Genomic DNA, 18,662 nt, shown 5'->3' on the forward strand with positions numbered 1-18,662 from the left:
CATATATACCTTCTGGCTGACTGATGGCAGAGGCAGCGGATGTAGGACCATCCAGCATTCTCCTCTGTTGGTGAAGCCCCAGACCACGTTCCTAGATGATCACTCTTTGTCCAGCGCTTGTAACATGTCTTCTAGGGCTTGAGTCTCTGAGATGTGACAGCCGCAGGCACTGGACAGCTGTAAATATTTAACAGACTCTCAGGGAGCGGTGGGGAGGCCATGATTTGTTGCTGTTGTTTAGTTGCTAAGTCATATCTGACTCTTTGCAACCCCATGGACTGTAACCCGCCAGGCTCCTCCTCTGTCCATGGGATTTTCCAGGCAAGAACACTGGAGTGGGTTGCCATTCTCTTCTCCAGAGGATCTTCCTGACCCAGGGATTAAACCCAGGTCTCTTGCTTGGCAGGCAAATTCTTTACCCCTGAGCCACAAGGGAAGTGTGCTGTGATTTTTAGGGCTTGCCAATTTCTGGGGTGTAAATGCTCCCTCGAGGCTACTTTCAGGCCCTGACATGATGTCACTGAAAGCATGGTCAGGAAGAGACTCCTCGGATCAACTGTGGTGAGCATCCTTTCCGCTCGGGTACCAGGGAATCACGGGTGATGTGAGTGCAAGTTAAAAGACCACAATACTCAACCCTCACAAGAAACAGAAGCAAAACACCAGCCCAGCTGCTGGCCAAAGTTTATTTATTCAACTGACGATATTTACTGAAGTAAACAAAAGCCATGGATAAACCTTAAGGGGGAAAACGGTCCTTTTGACTTTTGCCAAAATATATAGTTAACACTGACTCAATGGACATAAGTTTGATAAAACTCCAGAAGACAGTGAAGGACAGGGAAGCCTGACATGCTGCAGTCCATGGGGTGGCAAAGAGTCAGACGTGACTTAGTGACTGAACAACAACAATAATAGTTAACATAGGTGGGATGCTTTTCTGTCTAGAAATTGGCAGAATAAACATCACCAGGTAAGCTCAGGGAGACATCATCTTATGAAATTTTTGTTTGTTTTGGCTTAAAATAACTTCAAATGGCTTTATAACGCACAGAGTCAGAAAAGAACTTACTAGAAAGGGACCCCAATCTAACAGAGGTCACGTGGAAGGAGTCTCTGCCTCAGATGTGCGGGATCACTCTGTATGAAGGGCGAAGGGTACTGTGAACCTTCTGGAGTGACTAGCTGGGGTGGACAGATGTAAACATCCCCCTCCTGAGAAAAAAACTAAGTCCTTCTGTGAGCAACAGCCTTGTCCCTCTGTTCTGCAAAATCCTCATCAAACAAATTCTTTTCATTCCTCTGCTTTGGCCCAGTTCTTTGCAGCTCACATTTTTATTAGGTTTTTTAAATAAACCTGAGATGGCTCCCAATGCAAACAGAAAAAGCCTCGGTTACAGTCCATTTGAAAAACCGCTCACTGGAATAAGGGAAGAGAAAACGCATTTTTGTATTTATCTAAAAGCAATGGAGCCTCAAACAGTAGTTAAGATTATAATATTCTTGAGGGAGGCAAAATCCTCAATTCCAATATAAACTATATAATTGGTTATCTCTATACTGTTAAGAAAGTGTTGCTGCCGTATGAGCTAAATATACTCTGGACAGCCAGGATCCTTTACAGAACAGCAATCTGAATGAAGGCAAAGAAGTCATAGAAACAGAACACCACCCCCAGACAGCAACCCCAAGCCGAAGACTGTAAACCTATTAGAAATGTGGGTTGAATGTCTCATCCTCCAGGAGCTTATTAATGACACTGTTGGACTATCAGAGCCTAGATTTATGAGGCTCAAACTTTAGGACTGACACTCAGACTCAAAAAGGTGAACGTCCAGCCACAATCCCACGGTAGGAGGTAGGAGTCAGGACCAACCCCAACTTCAAGCTAAATTAGGTCAGGAGGGCATGCGGATGCCACCTTATCAAAGCATTCTTTCCAAAACATTTCTTTATAAAATAACTTCCGCCTCTTGAATTTGAAAGTTACAAGCATTCTGTCTTGTACATTTTTCCAGAAACTTGGACATTGAATGAATGGAGGTGAATCTGCTTTTCCAGGTAACAGGGGATAGAACAGGAAAAGATGCAGCCGCGTGTTCCTCAAAACATAAAGGCAAGAGGGTCCTGGAGTCCTCTAGTTAATTCCTTCTTCCACTATTTTAAAGTTGTACAATCCTTGGCAAGTTACTTAACCTCTCTGAATCTCAGTTATCCTCATCTGAAAAACAGAGGTAGTAATACGTATCATCATGTGTAATCGGCATTACTGTTGAAAGTCTTCAGTGAGATACACCAGGCACGTGGTGAAGGTTCGCTGATTGTCAGCTATTGTTTATACATTTCATTGATCCCATTCTCCCACATTTTAACGTTTCTTCCATGCATATGACAGTCTGCAGCATCCTGGCATTGTGTCAAGCTTTAACTGCACATCTTACAATCAATTGAGTCTTGGTTTGATGAAACACCATGTTGTAATTATCAGTACTATTATTACCAAAGAGATCTGACCATAAAACAATAATGAGACTGCTTTCACGGGCTGTGGACACTAAGCAGCCTTATTATTTTAAAACAGCATGGCACAGATTTCCCAACTGGAAGACTCTCCTGGGGGCCTCCAAGCTGTGGTAAAGAGGGATGGATGTTGCCTTCTAGCAGTAAGTGACTTGCTATAGATCTGTCTTGTTTTAAGCAGCGCAATATCTGAAAATCTGGATTTCTAATTTAAAACTTAACTAGGAGATAATACTTTAAAATAGAGACCTTCATAAAAGTATCATCCATTTAAAGTAGTGTTTCTCAACTTATTTTTTTATCATCTCTACCCCTCAAAGACTCTTTTTAGATATTTTTGTCCTAATCACTCCCCAATGAAATATTAATACTAAAGACATACTGTATATCTACTTATGTATTATATATCTGTGCTTTGTTCATAAAAAGCTATATAAATGATGCATTAAAAATGATTTTCACCCCCCTTTGAGTGCAGAATTACTCCCCTTGAGAGTGCATGCTTTAGAAACAGATCTTAGAGAGCATTTGAAATACTACATGACAGGACAGTTTTATTTGCACTCAATTTTTACATGACGTGTAAACTCTGAAAAGAAGGAAACCCAAGTAACATGTTTGATAAAATATTCACAATGAGGTGTCCACACAGTGTTCATTACAGGCCAGTGTCTCTAATTGTCTTTTAGACCATGCTACCTGAGAATTCACCAGGAAAGTGGGACATATATCAGCTGGATTTGCCTCTATAATTAATGAAAACTTGCCTTAAAGTTAGGTTGACATTTTTTGATGTGCATACTTGTTTATCCACCCCGTGACAAGTAACCATGGATCATGTCACTCATTTATATGATAGTTATTGAAATCATTTCTGCAGTAGCTTCCTGATAATTTTTCTTATCTCACCTTACTTTGTAGCTGAAATCAGCATCCTGGTTAACCATCTTCCTGAATATTTTCTACAGTTTAGCCCTAAGGGTAGGATTCTCTGCATCCCTAATCTCACTGGTCTTGACCGGGGTGAAGTTTCCTGAGCCCCAAAGGAAGGAATCTGGAAGCAGCAGAAACAACTGCTTCCTGCTTCTCACTTCCAGCTTCCAGTTTTGGTCCAAGCTTCCGGTGCCTCTGCCTGGAGGCAGAGACTTAGTCCAAAGATGGACAGATGATACTCAGGAAATGAGCTCTGTGGAGCTGGAAATCTTTGCACAGGAGGAGGAAAGAACAGAGGCTAAAGGAAGGGGAGGAATGAGGGGAGAGGGAGCCCCAGCCTCTGTGAAGGCAGCAAAGGGAGGGAGCCAGTGGGGAGAGCCAGGAAGAGAGGTGGTCACCCCACAGGGCAGAACTCTGGCCTGGGGCTGCAGCCCGGGGAGCCCGGATGCCCCAGCCCTTGCTTGGGCCACGCTGTTAGTAGCCCTGAAGTAGCCGAGATGACCTGACCCCATCCAGTGACCGCTCAGAAGCAGCCTGCGAGGTCGCCCTGGGAACTGCTCCAACCCAGAGCAGGGTCTCCCAGAGACCTGGAGACTGGGCTCAGGGCAGCGCCTAGACTCCCACCCCACCCCCAGTGCCCAGCAGACAGGCAGCTTAGGTGGCTCATGTCTGAGATGTCATTTAAAAAGGGTAGAACCTCCCACCCCACAAGAGGAGAGTGGGTGCCTAAAATGTTAATTAAAAAAAAAAAAAAACAGCCTGAGATCATTTTCCCTGAGTTATAGCCCAAGTAGGGGCTCTAGGACTCAATATGACCATCAGCTCTGCCCTGTTGAGCCTCAGGAAAAAGGCCTGAAAAAGCCTTCTCTGCATCCCTGGACTTGAGGGCCTTTGCCCTCCATGGAAGGCAGTATTTGTTCTGATATGGATCCCATCCCTGGCTGCCTTGTCTGGGCCTGACTGATGTAGGCAGGGCCAGCACTAGCCTCATAGCTCCTCTTTCCTTGTGTGCTGACCTGCCAGGGTCCCTGACCTAGAACTTGCTTGGTGAAGCTGGAGGTCCTCAAGGATGAGAACTGTGGAGGTTACTGAAAAATGCACCATTATTCCTGAAGAGAGGGTCCCAGGCCTGGTAACCCTGACTCTGATTTTCCTCCTAACCATAAATAAATGATAGCCTCTTTTTTCTTGTTTTGATTAGTGGAGCGGATCCAGGATGAAGAGGGCTGAGAGGTGGACAGGGGCATTGCCAAGGAGTTAAAAGGGCAGAGGAACAGGAAACAAAGACCATCTTGCTGGGCTCTGCAATTTCCCCAGGGCTCCACTCTGCTTCCACCAGGTCTCACAAAATAGAGGTGGTGTCGAGGAGTTCATATCATATCTGAAGTCCAGAATCGTGCCGGGCTGAGTGAAAACATTGGCAGGAACCACTTGTAGTTTTAAGTTGGTTGATTGCATATTTAATTTAATTCCACTATTGGGGTAAGTTCAAAACTCACTTTGCAGAACTCCACCTGACAAACAAAGAGGGATGAGACAGGTGAGCTGGTAGTGACACAGGATGTATCAAGAGACTGTAGGCCTGCTAAGAAAGCAAAAATTAGAAGCTGGAAAGTTGAGCACTGGACAAACTTGGTAGAAGAAGGCTCAGACACACACACACACACATACACCCTCCATTATCCTGTTTTATTTCCATCATTTCAGTTAACACAACCTGAGCACACTTCATGGGTTTACTTGTTTATCACCTGTCAATCCACCGTTAGAATGCCCCCGAGGGCAGGAAACTTATGTGTCTTGTTCAACTACAGGGTACCCAGAATCTAGAAAGCCTGGAGCCAGAGCTCATCACTGTTTGGGAGGCAGGGGAAGGAGGGCTAGCAACTGGGCTCTTGTCCCATGATAGACGTTGAAATTAACCACGCTGAATAGCCCTGCACAAGCTGGTGATGTCAATCTCCTCCATACTCAGCAAGCCAAGTACAAAACCACGAATGTGGGACAATGACCATCTCTAGAATTCTAAGGTTACCTAAAGGGCAATTGTATAAACCAGAGAGAGTTCAGTTCAGTTGCTCAGTGGTGTCCAACTCTTTGCAACCCCATGAACCACAGCGCACCAGGCCTCCCTGTCCATCACTAACTCCTGGAGTTTACCCAAACCCATTTTCATTGAGTCGGTGATGCCATCCAACCATCTTATCCTCTGTCGTCCCCTTCTCCTCCTGCCCTCAATCCCTCCCAGCATCAGGGTCTTTTCCAATGAGTCAACTCTTTGCATCAGGTGGCCAAAGTATTGGAGTTTCAGCTTCAATATCAATCCTTCCAATGAACACCCAGGACTGATCTCCTTTAGGATGGACTGGTTGGATCTCCTTACAGTCCAAGGGACCCTCAAGAGTCTTCTCCAACATCCAGTTCAAAAGCATCAGTTCTTCAGTGCTCAGCTTTCTTTATAGTCCAACTCTCACATCCATACATGACTACTGGAAAAACCATAGCCTTGACTAGACAGACCTTTGTTGACACAGTAATGTCTGCTTTTTAATATGCTGTCTAGGTTGGTCATAACTTTCCTTCCAAGGAGTAAGCGTCTTTTAATTTCATGGCTGCAATCACCATCTGCCATGATTTTGAAGCCCAGAAAAATAAAGTCAGCCACTGTTTCCCCATCTATTTCCCATGAAGTGGTGGGACCAGATGCCATGATCTTAGTTTTCTTAATGGCCAAAGAGAGTAAGATGGTGAGAAGGAGAGTCCTTCCCAGTTCCAGAGGCTGGAAAAAGCCCTGGATAATTCCAGATAATTCCAACCGTGATAAGCCCACTTAAGAGGGGAGTTTGTGGTCGGCACTGTACAGTGAGCTGGAAACCCCAGAAATGGTCCCAACAGTAGGGTTTTGTCCCTGGAATACTGGGGCTCACTTGTCTTGGTTTGTAACTTTGCCCTGGTCAACACAGTGGGAATGCATTGCTTAGGGTGATGTATACATAGAGTCCTGGCCCACATTGTGTGCTTAGCCCATATTCCGATGTACTTACCTGGAAGGAACAGAAGCTGCGTGATCTGTTTTGATGGAACAACAAGCACACTTGGCTGGGAGATGTTTCTTTACTCTGAGCATAATAAGTCAGCTCACTTACAGCAAGACTGTGTGAGCCTAGCTCCAGTCTACAGCGGGACTACACGTTAAGATGCATATCAGCAAACTGGGGGGTCCAAGAGGTGGACTGTGGTCAGAGGACACTGGGCATGCACCTAAGGAAAGAATAGGGGTGTGGGCCCTGGAAAACTAAGGGCTCAAAAGGGCCTAGAAACCTTATGGAAGCATCTGACAACGAGGAAAGAGTGTAGTCACTCAGGCTACAGAAGGGGGACAAAAAAGTTAGACCAATGAGATAGGGAAGAAAGACCAGCTAAATGCAAAGAGGCTTTGGTAACAATCAGAACATAAAGAAAGCTGAGCACCAAAGAATTGATGCTTTTGAACTGTGGTGTTGGAGAAGACTCTTGAGGGTCCCTTGGACTGCAAGGAGATCCAACCAATCCATCCTAAAGGAGATCAGTCCTGGGTGTTCATTGGAAGGACTGATATTGAAGCTGAAACTCCAATACTTTGGCCACCTGATGCAAAGAGTTGACTCATTGGAAAAGACCCTGATGCTGGGAAAGATTGAAGGCAGGAGGAGAAGAAGATGACAGAGGATGAGACAGTTGTATGGCATTACTGACTCAATGGACATGACTTCGAGCAAATTCCAGGAGTTGGTGAAAGACAGGGAGGCCTGGTGTGCTGTGGTCCATGGGGTCACAAAGAGTCGGACATGACTGAGTGACTGAACTGAACTGAACTGAGAACTTTATAACAATTAATGTACAATAGAGAAAAGCATGGCTTCTAGAATTATTCTGACCTGGACTGGGGCCCTAACCTGCATCTACTAGTTCTGAAAATGAAAATCGCTCAGTCATGTCCGACTCTTTGTGACCCCATGGACTATATAGTCCATGGAATTCTCCAGACCAGAATACTGGAGTGGGTAGCCTTTCCCTTCTCCTGGGGGTCTTCCCAGCCCAAGGATCAAACCCAGGTCTCCCGCACTGCAGGCGGATTCTTTACCAGCGGAACCACAAGGGAAGCCCTAGTTCTGAGGTCTTGGGCAAATTCCCCAATTTCCTTATGCCTCAGTCTTATCATCTCTAAATTAGGAGACATGACAGCAATTTTTTCAAAGTTTGCTATGAAAGTTAAAATTGAATAATGCATGTAAGACACTTTGCACAGATAGTAAGTGCCCATAAACATAGCCATGATCATGTTATTATTGTGGAAGATTCAGGACATACTGTCTATTATGGGCTATAGCCACCCAGCAACCCATGGTTTCTCAACACCTCATTATTGACTGTTGAGGCAGGGCGCTTCTGGAGGAAGTGAAGGGTAAAACTCCAAAGTCTGGAAAAAAGCAAAAGCTGGATCCGTTACCATTCAAAGTATTTAATGGGTTGAATTGTATCCTCCAAAAAAACATGTTAGAGTTCTGACCCCAGTACCTCAGACCATGACTGTATGTGGAGAGAGGGTCTTAAAGGCTATAATCAAATTAAAATGAGGTCATTAGGGTGGGTCCCAATCCAATAAGATGGGTGTCCCTATAAAAAGGGGACATTTGGACACACACGGGGCAAGACCCTGTGAGGAGACACGGAGAAGACGGCTGTCTACCCTCTGAGGAGAGACTCTTGAAACCAGGTTCTGCCTCCCAGCCTCAGAAGGAACCAGTCTGCAGGCATCTTGAGCCTGGACTGCTGGCCTTCAGGGCTACAAGCAAATAAACATCTCTGGTTTAAGCCCGTGAGTCCATAGGGTACGTTGTTATAGCGTGTGTGCTCAGTCGCTCAGCCGTGTCTGATTCTTTGCGAGCCCTTGGACTGTGGCCCGCCTGACTCTTCTATGCATGGGCAAGAATAGTGGAGTGGGTTGCTGTTTTCTACTGCAGGGGAATCTTCCCAACCCAGGGATCGAACTCGCGTCTCCTGTTTCTCCTGCACTGGCAGGCGGATTCTTTTCCACTCCGCCACCTGGGAAGCCTGATAACAGCAGCACAAACTAAAACAGGTCACCACTCACCAAACACATGTGGCCACTTGGTGGTGGGTGGAGATGGTGATGGACAAATTTCCATCTGTCATAAATACAGATGCCACACCAGTGACTGGTTCAACTAGGTCAGGACAGGACCCCAAATCTGCATTTAAAAATCACCCCCAAGGTACAGCAAGGGATGGCTGGTTTAAAGGCACTGGAACGACAAGCTCTAGAGGACTCTTCAGCTCTGCTAACCATCCACATGAAGCAAACACGAGAATGAAGGTGTGTGTGTCTGCGTGTGTATCCGTGTGTCCAGGTCTGTGTGTTTTCTAAGCATGTACCCATGTTCAGAAAATAGCTTCAAGATTCTGCAGATGAGAATGAAAGAAGAAAAGCAAAGCGAACAAGTTGAGTTGATTTGTCTTTTCCAGAAGCAGCTTATCTTGGGCCAAGCAGCCCTGGCAGCCGAGCCCTGCCCCCGCCCCCTCACAGCTCTGGCTGACAGCCACCCAGGCAGCTGCCAGGGGTCCAAGGGGCAGCGGGGTGAGCGGATCCAGCTGGGGTGATGCTGGGGCAGCTGCAGCTGCCCAGGACCCGCTGTGCACGGCTCCTCTGCCGAGCGCAGGTGCTAGAAGCTGCCCAGCACGACAGCTGTTCCACCAAGTGAACATGGGTCAAAGCGGGAATGTCCGCAAAGTCCAAACCTGTATCCGTGATGTGCCATCGTTTGATTTTCAAAGAAAGAAATAGCAGCAGCTCAATACAAAGTAGGCATTTTTCTGGCATCTTCTTTTGTATAAATATTAGCCAGTTCATATGTATAAGACCATTTTCCTTCAGGAGCTGAGATATTAGGTCTGTGCGTGAAGATAGCTGAAGACCCAGCACACCATGCAAACCGATGAGAGGACAGAGAGACCCAGCATGTGTTTGAAAATAGGTAGGGGTGTCTGAGCTCATGTCAAATTAACAATCTGCTTCTAAAGGGGGATAACTTATTAATTGCATAATATTCTCCAATTGTATTTAACTTAAGTAAAGCAGACTGAACAAGTTCTATCAAGCTGAAAGCTATACCGTTCCCTCATTCTGGGTTTTTTTTTTTTCTTTCCCGTGTAATGGTTATCTATAGCTGCATAACAAATTGCCCCAAAAATGTAGCTACTTGTCAACAGATGACTGGATAAAGAAGATGTGGTACATACATATAAGAGAATATTAGCCATAAAAAAAGCACAAAATAGTGCTATTTGCAGCAATGTGGACAGACCTAGAGATGATCATACTGAGTGAAGTTTGTCTGACAGAGAAAGATAATATCATACGATATCCTCATATGTGGAATCAAATTTTTTAATGATACAAATGAATTTACTTACAAAACAGAAATAAGCTCATAGATCTTTAAAACAAACTTATGGTTACCGAAGAGGAAACACGGGAAGGAGGGATAAATTAGAAGCTGGGGATTAACACACATACACTACTATATATAAAATAGATAACTAACAAGAACCTACTGTATAGCACTTGGGAAATCTGCTCAATATTCTGTAATGACCTATATAGGAAGAGAATCTGTGCTCGCTTGTAACAGACTACCCCTTGTAGCTTTTTACATTTAAGAAAAAAGCTCATAGGCTGATAAACCAGAGACAAACAGACCAGATTACTGGGCTACCTGACAGCAGCTCTAACTGTTTTGAAAAAAGGCAAGAAAAAGAAGAAAGCAAGACTCTCACTACTTTGTGCCTCACCATATACCCCGGACTGCGAGCTCCACCTTTATGATCCCCCCCGATTGCCCATGTTGAGGGTGGGGCACAGTTCTTGAGATGATAGCCTGCCGTGTCTTCCCCCTATGACTGGCAGAGGAATAAAGCCATCTTTCATTCCCTCCAAACTCTGTCTCTGTATTTCTATTCAGCATCGGTTACAGGGAGCCAAGACTTTGGTGACATCGGCAGAGCTGAAACAGGAAAGCAGCATCCTTTACCTGATTTCATGTCATAAAGAAGCCAGTCTGTGCCTAACCCTGTGATGTCGTCTCTCTTGGAGGCATTAAGTGGTGCAGTTGACAGGGGTGGGCAAACTTCCTGCAAAGAGTCAGACAGTAAATTTTTTTGGCTTTAAAGGCTATACAACCTCTGTCCCAGCTATTCCACCTTACCATGAGAGCACAAAAACAGCATTAAGTAATATGTAAAAGAGAGGCATAGCTGTGTTCCAATAAAACTTTACTTACCCAACAGGCATCAGGCAAAATTTTGTTCACAGGTGTAGTCAGCCAAACCTTCAGTTGAGAATAGCCTATATTCTATTTGGGAATAAAATAAAAATTAGCAGTAAATGTACAGTAGTGCTAGTATGTTCCTATTTCTAACAAAGGCATTTTGGTCACATGTATAAAGTGCTTCATCACAAACAGATGCAAATCATATTGAGTCAGTAAGGATAGTCACCATCCAAGTAGAGGACATATAACTGGGGAATTGTCTTGTTGTTTTTCAAGTTGTGTGACAGTTGAATCAATGGGGTGAGCATGGGAAGACCTGAAATTACCTGATATTTTCCCTTTGCCATTCTAATAATGAATTGCTACCAAGTCAACTAGAAGAGGAGTACTATTTATTTATTTTAGTTAATGATATAACAGAAAAACATCATGCTGACCATGAAAATCCCATGTGTTTGGGGGATACAGATGAAAGAAAAAGCACATGATGGTAATTATTAAACCTAAAGTGAAGACAGAGGAAGAAGTTTGGTCATGGAGATCCTTCGAGTCTGAGCACCTGGAAACAGGAGTCAGGGCATTATCACCAGATCAAGAAAGTGTGATGGGACCTTTCTGTTAGGGGGACCACTGACCCAAACTGCCCACCATGGCCAGGCACAATAGTAACCACTTACATCAGTTATGTTACAATAGGATGTCCTGGTAAGGAACATGGAGCCAACAAGCTACCACCAACTGGAAGAATTTGGGAAAAGTTAAGAGTAGAGAGGCGGAGAATGTAATGGCAGCCCACTCCAGTGTTCTTGCCTGGAAAATCCCATGGGCAGAGGAGCCTGGTGGGCTGTAGTCCATGGGGTCGCGAAGAGTCAGACATGACTGAGCGACTTCACTTTCACTTTTTACTTTCATGCATTGGAGAAGGAAATGGCAACCCACCCCAGTGTTCTTGCCTGAAGAATCCCAGGGATGGCGGAGTCTGATGGGCTGCCATCTATGGGGTCACACAGAGTCGGACACGACTGAAGCGACTTAGCAGCAGCAGCAGCAAGAGTAGAGAGGAGATTTCAGTCTGTGGTCCTACCAACCTTCAGAATCCTTCTTGCTGGAATCCATTTGACTGAGTGATGCATGTGCCACCAGGAAGGACCCTGAGTCAGAGTGACTGGTCAGAGACAACCAGGAAACTAAACAATTACCATGAAGCCTGAGACTGTGAACCATGTGGCAGACCAGTCCTCCTGGGTTCCCCAACACTACTACTCTCCACTTCGGTGTTCCTTCTCAGTGAACTCTCTTGCTTTGTCAGCGTGTGTTAGCTCCTTGGAAAATTCATTTTTGAGCATTAGATAAGAGCTGGCTTCCACGGTGGCTCCGACAGCAAAGAATTTGCCTGCAAACACTTGCTCCTTGGAAGGAAAGCTATGACAAACCTAGACAGCATACTAAAAAGCCGAAACATCATTTTGCTGGCAAAGGTCCATATCAGTTCAGTTCAGCTGCTCAGTTGTATCTGACTCTTTGCCACCCCATGGACTGCAGCATGCCGGGCCTCCCTATCCATCACCAATTCCTGGAACCTGCTCAAACTCATGTCCATCGAGTCGGTGATGGCACCCAACCATCTAATCCTCTATCATCCTCTTCTCCTCCTGGCCTCAATCTTTCCCAGGATCAGGGTCTTTTCCAGTGAGTCAGTTTTTCACATCAGGAGGCCAAAGTATTGGAGTTTCAGTATCAGCACCAGTCCTTCCAATGAATATTCAGGACTGATCTCCTTTAGGATGGACTGGTTGGGTCTCCTTGCTGTCCAAGGGACTCTCGATTCCAAAGGACTCTCAAGAGCCTTCTCCAACACCACAGTTCAAAAGCATCAATTCCTCAGCACTCAGTTTTCTTTATAGTCCAACTCTCATACCCATACATGACTACTGGAAAAGCCATAGCTTTGACTAGATGGACCTTTGTAGGCAAAGCAATGTCTCTGCTTTTTAATATACTGTCTAGGTTGGTCATAGCTTTTCTTCCAAGGAGCAAGAGTCTTTCAATTTCATGGCTGCAGTCACCATCTGCAGTGATTTTGGAGCCCAAGAAAATAAAGTGTGTCACTGTTTCTATTGTTTCCCCATCTATTTGCCATGAAGTGATGGGACCAGATGCTATGATCTTTGTTTTTTGAATGTTGAGTTTTAAGCCAACTTTTTCACTCTCCTCTTTCACTTTCATCAAGAGGCTCTTTAGTTCTTCTTCACATTTGGCCGTAAGGGTGGTGTTATCTGAATATCTGAGGTTATTGGTATTTCTCCTGGAAATCTTGATTCCAACTTGTGCTTCACCCAACCCGGCATTTCACGTGATGTACTCTGCATATAAGTTGAATAAAAAGGGTGACAGTATACAGACTTGATGTACTCCTTTCCCAATTTGGAACCAGTCTGTTGTTCCATGTTCAGTTCTAACTGTTGCTTCTTGACCTGCATACAGATTTCTCAGGAGGCAGGTAAGGTGGTCTGATATTCCCATCCCTTGAAGAATTTTCCATAGTTTATTGTGATCCAGAGTGTCAAAGGCTTTGGCGTAGCCAATAAAACAGAATTAGATGTTTTTCTGGAACTCTCTTGCTTTATTGATGATCCAGTGGATGTTGGCAATTTGATTTCTGGGTCCTTTGCCTTTTCTAAATCCAGCTTGAACATCTGGAAGTTCATGGTTCATGTACTACTGAAGCCTGGCTTGGAGAATTTTGAGCATTACTCTCCTGGTGTGTGAGATGAGTGCAATTGTGTGGTAGTTTGAACACTCTTTGGCATTGTCTTTCCTTGGCATTGTAATGAAAACTGACCTTTTCCAGCCACTTCTGAGTTTTCCAAATTGCTGGCATATTGAATGCAGCACTTTCACAGCATCATATTTTAGGATTTGAAATAGCTCTACTGGAATTCCATCATCTCCTCTAGCTTTGTTGGTAGTGATGCTTCCTAAGGCCCCTGACTTCCATATGTTCAAAGCTATGGTATTTTCAGTAGTCATGTACAGATGTGAGAGTTGGTTCATAAAAAAGGCTGAGCACAGAACAAATGATGCTTTTGAATCACAGTGCTGGAGAAGATTCTTGAGAGCCCCTTGGACTGCAAGGAGATCAGACCAGTCAATACAGGTCTGGAAAGGAAAATCAACCCTGAATACTCATGGGAAGAACTTCTGCTGAAGCTGAAGTTCTAATACTTTCCACCTGATACAAAGAGCCAACTCAGTGAAAAGATCCTGGTTCTGGAAAAGATTGAAAGCAGAAGGAGAAGGGCGAGACAGAGAATGAGATGGTTGGAAGGCATTACCAACTCAATGGGCATGAGTTTGAGCAAACTGAGGGAGATGATAGTGAAGGACAAGGAAGCCTGGCATGCTGCAGTCTAAGGGTTTGCAAAGAGTTAGACACAACTTAGCAACTAAACAACAGCAATAGATAAGAGCCACTCTTGGACCCTGGAAGGGGCCCTCCTTCTTGCAAAGTTTTCACTCATCATTCATCTACATAACCAGGGAAATATTCCAAACAATGGACTAAAGGCTTCCAGTGCTCACTTCCATTTCCTCATTTAGACTGCACTTTGGAAATCCCAAACATTGAAACTCAGCATGCCAAGAGGCAGGGATTTTTTTTCCTTTAAAAGAGGGTAATAGTGGTTAAGAGTCAGCAGCCTCAGGGGCAGCATCAATCTTACCCAGGGCAAGAAGGGCGCAGCCATTGCCTTCCCTTTCTTGTGCCCTTACATTGTTGCTTTTGTTCAGTTCTCAGTCATGTCTGACTCTTTGCCTTCACATGGGAACCTGTAATGAGACTCATTCACAGCCTCCTGGGACAATACGCGGAGTTGTTTGTAGTCACGGAGCACTAATACACATAATCAATCAATGTCGTCTCCTCAACTGTGATCAAAAACTACAGAGATTTAACTTTTAAAAGGGACACTGATGTGATGTTCATAAATCAGTGAGCTAAACATTAGCCCTCCTAAGTGTCATAAAATCAGTTAATGATCCTTTCTGCGGTGAATACAGTTCTTAATCAGTAATGCCATTACTGTATGTGATGGCTCCCTTAAAATGCTTCAGCCAGTGCATCTCAACATGCAACATTCACTTTCTTAGTAATCATGTGAAAAAATAAGGGTATATCAGGAATTCGAAGACTGCTTTGAGATTTCGACTTCCTAGTAGGTCCTGAAAAATTATAGGAAGAAAAAAAGTCAAATGTTTGATGGTTCTCAAACTTTAGCATGAATGGGAATCAACTGGAAGGCTTGCTAACAATACAGGTTGCTGGGCCCCACCCCAGAGTTTCTGACTGAGTAGCTCTAGGGTTGAGAGACAGTTTCCATTTTTGCGAGGTCTCAGGTAATGCAGGTGCTGCTGGTCCGGGGACCACACTTTGAGAACTGTCGACTGAAATGAATTGCACAAGCTAAAAATTAGAAGATGAGCATTCTGCATCTCTGAGTGTTTGGAGACCTCCCTTCTCTTCCTTTCAGTAAGCTTCCTTATTTCCTTTCCATTTATCTACTAGTCAAAACCCCACTCACTGGCTGGTGGTGGAGACATTAACTAAAGTGGTGGTTAGGGACGATACAGATAAGAGGATGAACAGGAAGGACGTGAAGGCAGACCTCTGAGAATCTGGGCACATGAAGGGTGAGACTGGGGGGCTGGGACAGAACCCAAGAAACTTCATGGAGCTGGGGACATGGATTTCCAAGGGAAAGAAGCTCCTGTTGTACAGAGTTAAATTCCATGAGTTTGGGGGTGTCTGAGTGCTTGTGAGCGAGGTACTAGAATTCAATAGTACAGAAGAGCAGGCGAGACTGTCACCTGGAAAAACCAGGGGTCAGCAAAGTGAAAAGCCCCCAGACTAACACAACCTGTTGACTTGAAAAGATCCACAACCTAAAAGTTGAGAATTGCCTTTTATTTGACAGATACAACTGAGGACATAGGCCTGGGAGGCAACCTCTCAGACAGCTCTGAGTGATTGCTCTGGGAAGATAAGGGAGGAGCCAGGAAACAAAGGGAGATTTGCAACAGAGGCCAGGTAGTCAGAATGTCAAAACGTTACTATTAAACAAAGAAAACCAGACATCTCAAGTTAATGAATTTAGCACTTCTCAGTCAGAAAACTAAGATCATGGCATCCGGTCTCATCTCTTCATGGCAAATAAATGGGGGAACAGTGGAAACAGTGTCAGACTTTATTTTGGGGGGCTCCAAAACCACTGTAGATGGTGATTGCAGCCATGAAATTAAAAGATGCTTACTCCTTGGAAGGAAAGTTATGACCAACCTAGACAGCATATTAATAATGCAGAAACATTACTTTGTCAACAAAGGTCTGTCTAGTCAAGGCTATGGTTTTTCCAGTAGTCATGTATGGATGTAACAGTTGGACTATAAAGAAAGCTGAGCGCCAAAGAATTAATTGATGCTTTTGAATTGTAGTGTTGGAGAAGACTCTTGAGAGTCCCTTGGACTGCGAGGAAATCCAACCAGTCCCTCCTAAAGGAAATCAGTCCTGGGTGTTCTTTGGAAGGACTGATGTTGAAGCTGAAACTCCAATACTTTGGCCACCTGATACGAAGGGCTGACTCATTTGAAAAGGCCCTGATACTGGGAAAGACTGAGGGCAGGAGGAGAAGGGGGACGACAGAGGATGAGATGGCTGGATGGCATCACCGACACAATGGACATGAGTTTGGGTAAACTCTGGGAGTTTGTGATGGATAGGGAGGCCTGGTGTGCTATGGTTCATGGGGTCGCAAAGAGTCAGACACGACTGAGTGACTGCTGAACTGAGCTGATCTGTGTATGGAAAGATGCAAGAGTCTGGGCTCACTGAAATCATTCCTTTGATCTGCCCTCAAATAGCTGGGGCCAGTATCCTCTTCTTTCCCACCCAGATGCCCTCAGGGTGCACAGCTGGGGGTGGCTGCCATCCGGAGGCAGCCTGCTTGGCTCCATCCTGAGCGCCCTCGGGGCTTGCCACTGGGGGCAGCTGTGGTGGCTTGAAGGCTGCAACTTCCTTTGTTTACTGACGGCAGGCAACATTTTTCATGCACAGACCCATTATTCCGAAGGAGTCTGTAAACTTTCTATGAAGGCTCAAATAATAAAATTTAGGCTCTGCAGCCAGCTTCATATCTGTTGTATCTCCTCAACTCCACCACTGCAGCATATGGCTAGTAACCATAGACAATACACAGATGAATGCACATGGCTGAGTGTCTATAAAACTATTTAAAACCAGAGGCAGGCTGGACTTGGTTCATGGGCTGCAGTGTGCCCATCCCTGCCCCAGAGGAGGAAGGACTCTCACCACCAGACCCACCCTGGCTCTCAGTGTCTGAGTCACACCTGAAAGTGATAAATCCCTCCACACCCACAGTTTCTGCCTGAAGGGTCTTGCTTGACCGTAACAGGGAACCAGAAACACCGCTGACACCTGGATTTTATCTTTTAAAATGTGTCCCAGAGGAACTCTTTGTTCAGTACACCTGCACAAACAACACAGCATGTTAACATCTCAAAGCTTCAGGATCTGGGAAGTTGACTGGGGTTTCAGCTGGTTTAGAGGAGAATACCAGAAGCTGACCTCTGTCACTTGTCACCTTGCACCCTTTCAGCCTCCAGTCATCCAGAATATAAGCTCTAAAAAAGCTGAGAAAAGTGAAAGGGAAAGTCGCTCGGTCGTGTCCAACTCTTTGAGACCCCATGGACTATACAGTCATGGAATTCTCCAGGCCAGAATACTGGAGTGGGTAGCCTTTGCCTTCTCCAGGGGATCTTCCCAACCCAGGGATCAAACCCAGGTCTCCCACATTGCAGGTGGATTCTTTACCAGATGACCTACAAGGGAAGCCCCCCAAAAGCTGAGAACTTATTTTCAATTTCTAGAAAAGTGCTCGGCATGGAGTAGGTCCTCAAAGGTGCCTGCTGAATTAAATAAAGTCTATAAAATCAGTAAACCCCTTTCTAGTCTTGAGATTTCTAGGTTTGTCCTCAGAGTCTGGTAAGGAACTGTGCCTCCCTCCTCCTGCCCTTATAACCCTGGGATAGTAGTGAAACCACACAACTCAGATAGGACTCAAACCCAGCCAAAACCCAGACTGGGACCTGAACCCACAGGCTGCGATGCAAATCCACCATCTTTTAATTAAGATCACACACCTGGTCTCAGGACTTAATGAAGCTTAGTTTTTGTTTTTGCTGTTGTAGCTGTTGTTGTTTTTGTTTCAGCACAGAAGGAATTTGGTGAGAGGCAATGTGATAGGTACACGGGTTCACATAATGAGATAACACATTCCATAGATAGAATGTGGTTCTTCTCAAAAGGGAAAGAGTGATCCTGGGAGAAACACACTCTGCAGACGGAGTGTGGGCCATTTCAGAAGGCAGGAGGCTCTGAAATACCATGTGGTTAGTTTTTATGGGCTGGGTAATTTCATAAAGTAATGAATGGGAGGATGATTCCAACTATTTTCAGGGAGGGGCAGGGATTTTCAGGAATTGGGCCACCACCCATTCTTTGGCCTTTTATGTTTGGCTTTGAAACTGTCATGGCACTGGTGGGCATGTCATTAGATGTTAATATATTATAACAAAGGTTTGTTGTTATTTTTCAGTTTCGGGTCCAACTCTGTGACCCCATGGGCTGTAGCATGCCAGGCTCCTCTGTCTTCCACTATCTCTCAGAGTTTGCTCAGATTCTTGTCCACTGAGTCAGTGACGCTATCTAACCATCTGATCTCTGCTCTCTGCTTCTCCTCCTTCTCTCAGTCTTTCCCAGCATCAGGGTCTTTTCCAATGAGTCAGTTCTTCACATCAGGTGGC

The 18,662-nt window shown here is 44.9% G+C and overlaps 1 long non-coding RNA gene across 1 annotated transcript; it reads right to left on the reverse strand.

The window, feature by feature from the left end:
* Positions 1-3,084: 3,084 nt before the first annotated feature.
* LOC122683906 lies at positions 3,085-18,159 on the reverse strand. The gene is made up of 4 exons (XR_006337869.1): positions 18,000-18,159; positions 10,794-10,865; positions 10,545-10,644; positions 3,085-4,967 (listed from the first exon to the last, which is right to left on the reverse strand). It is a non-coding gene; the product is annotated as an uncharacterized LOC122683906 (long non-coding RNA).
* Positions 18,160-18,662: the final 503 nt, after the last annotated feature.

Source organism: Cervus elaphus, chromosome 25, assembly GCF_910594005.1.
Source record: "Cervus elaphus chromosome 25, mCerEla1.1, whole genome shotgun sequence".
NCBI lineage: Eukaryota > Metazoa > Chordata > Mammalia > Artiodactyla > Cervidae > Cervus > Cervus elaphus.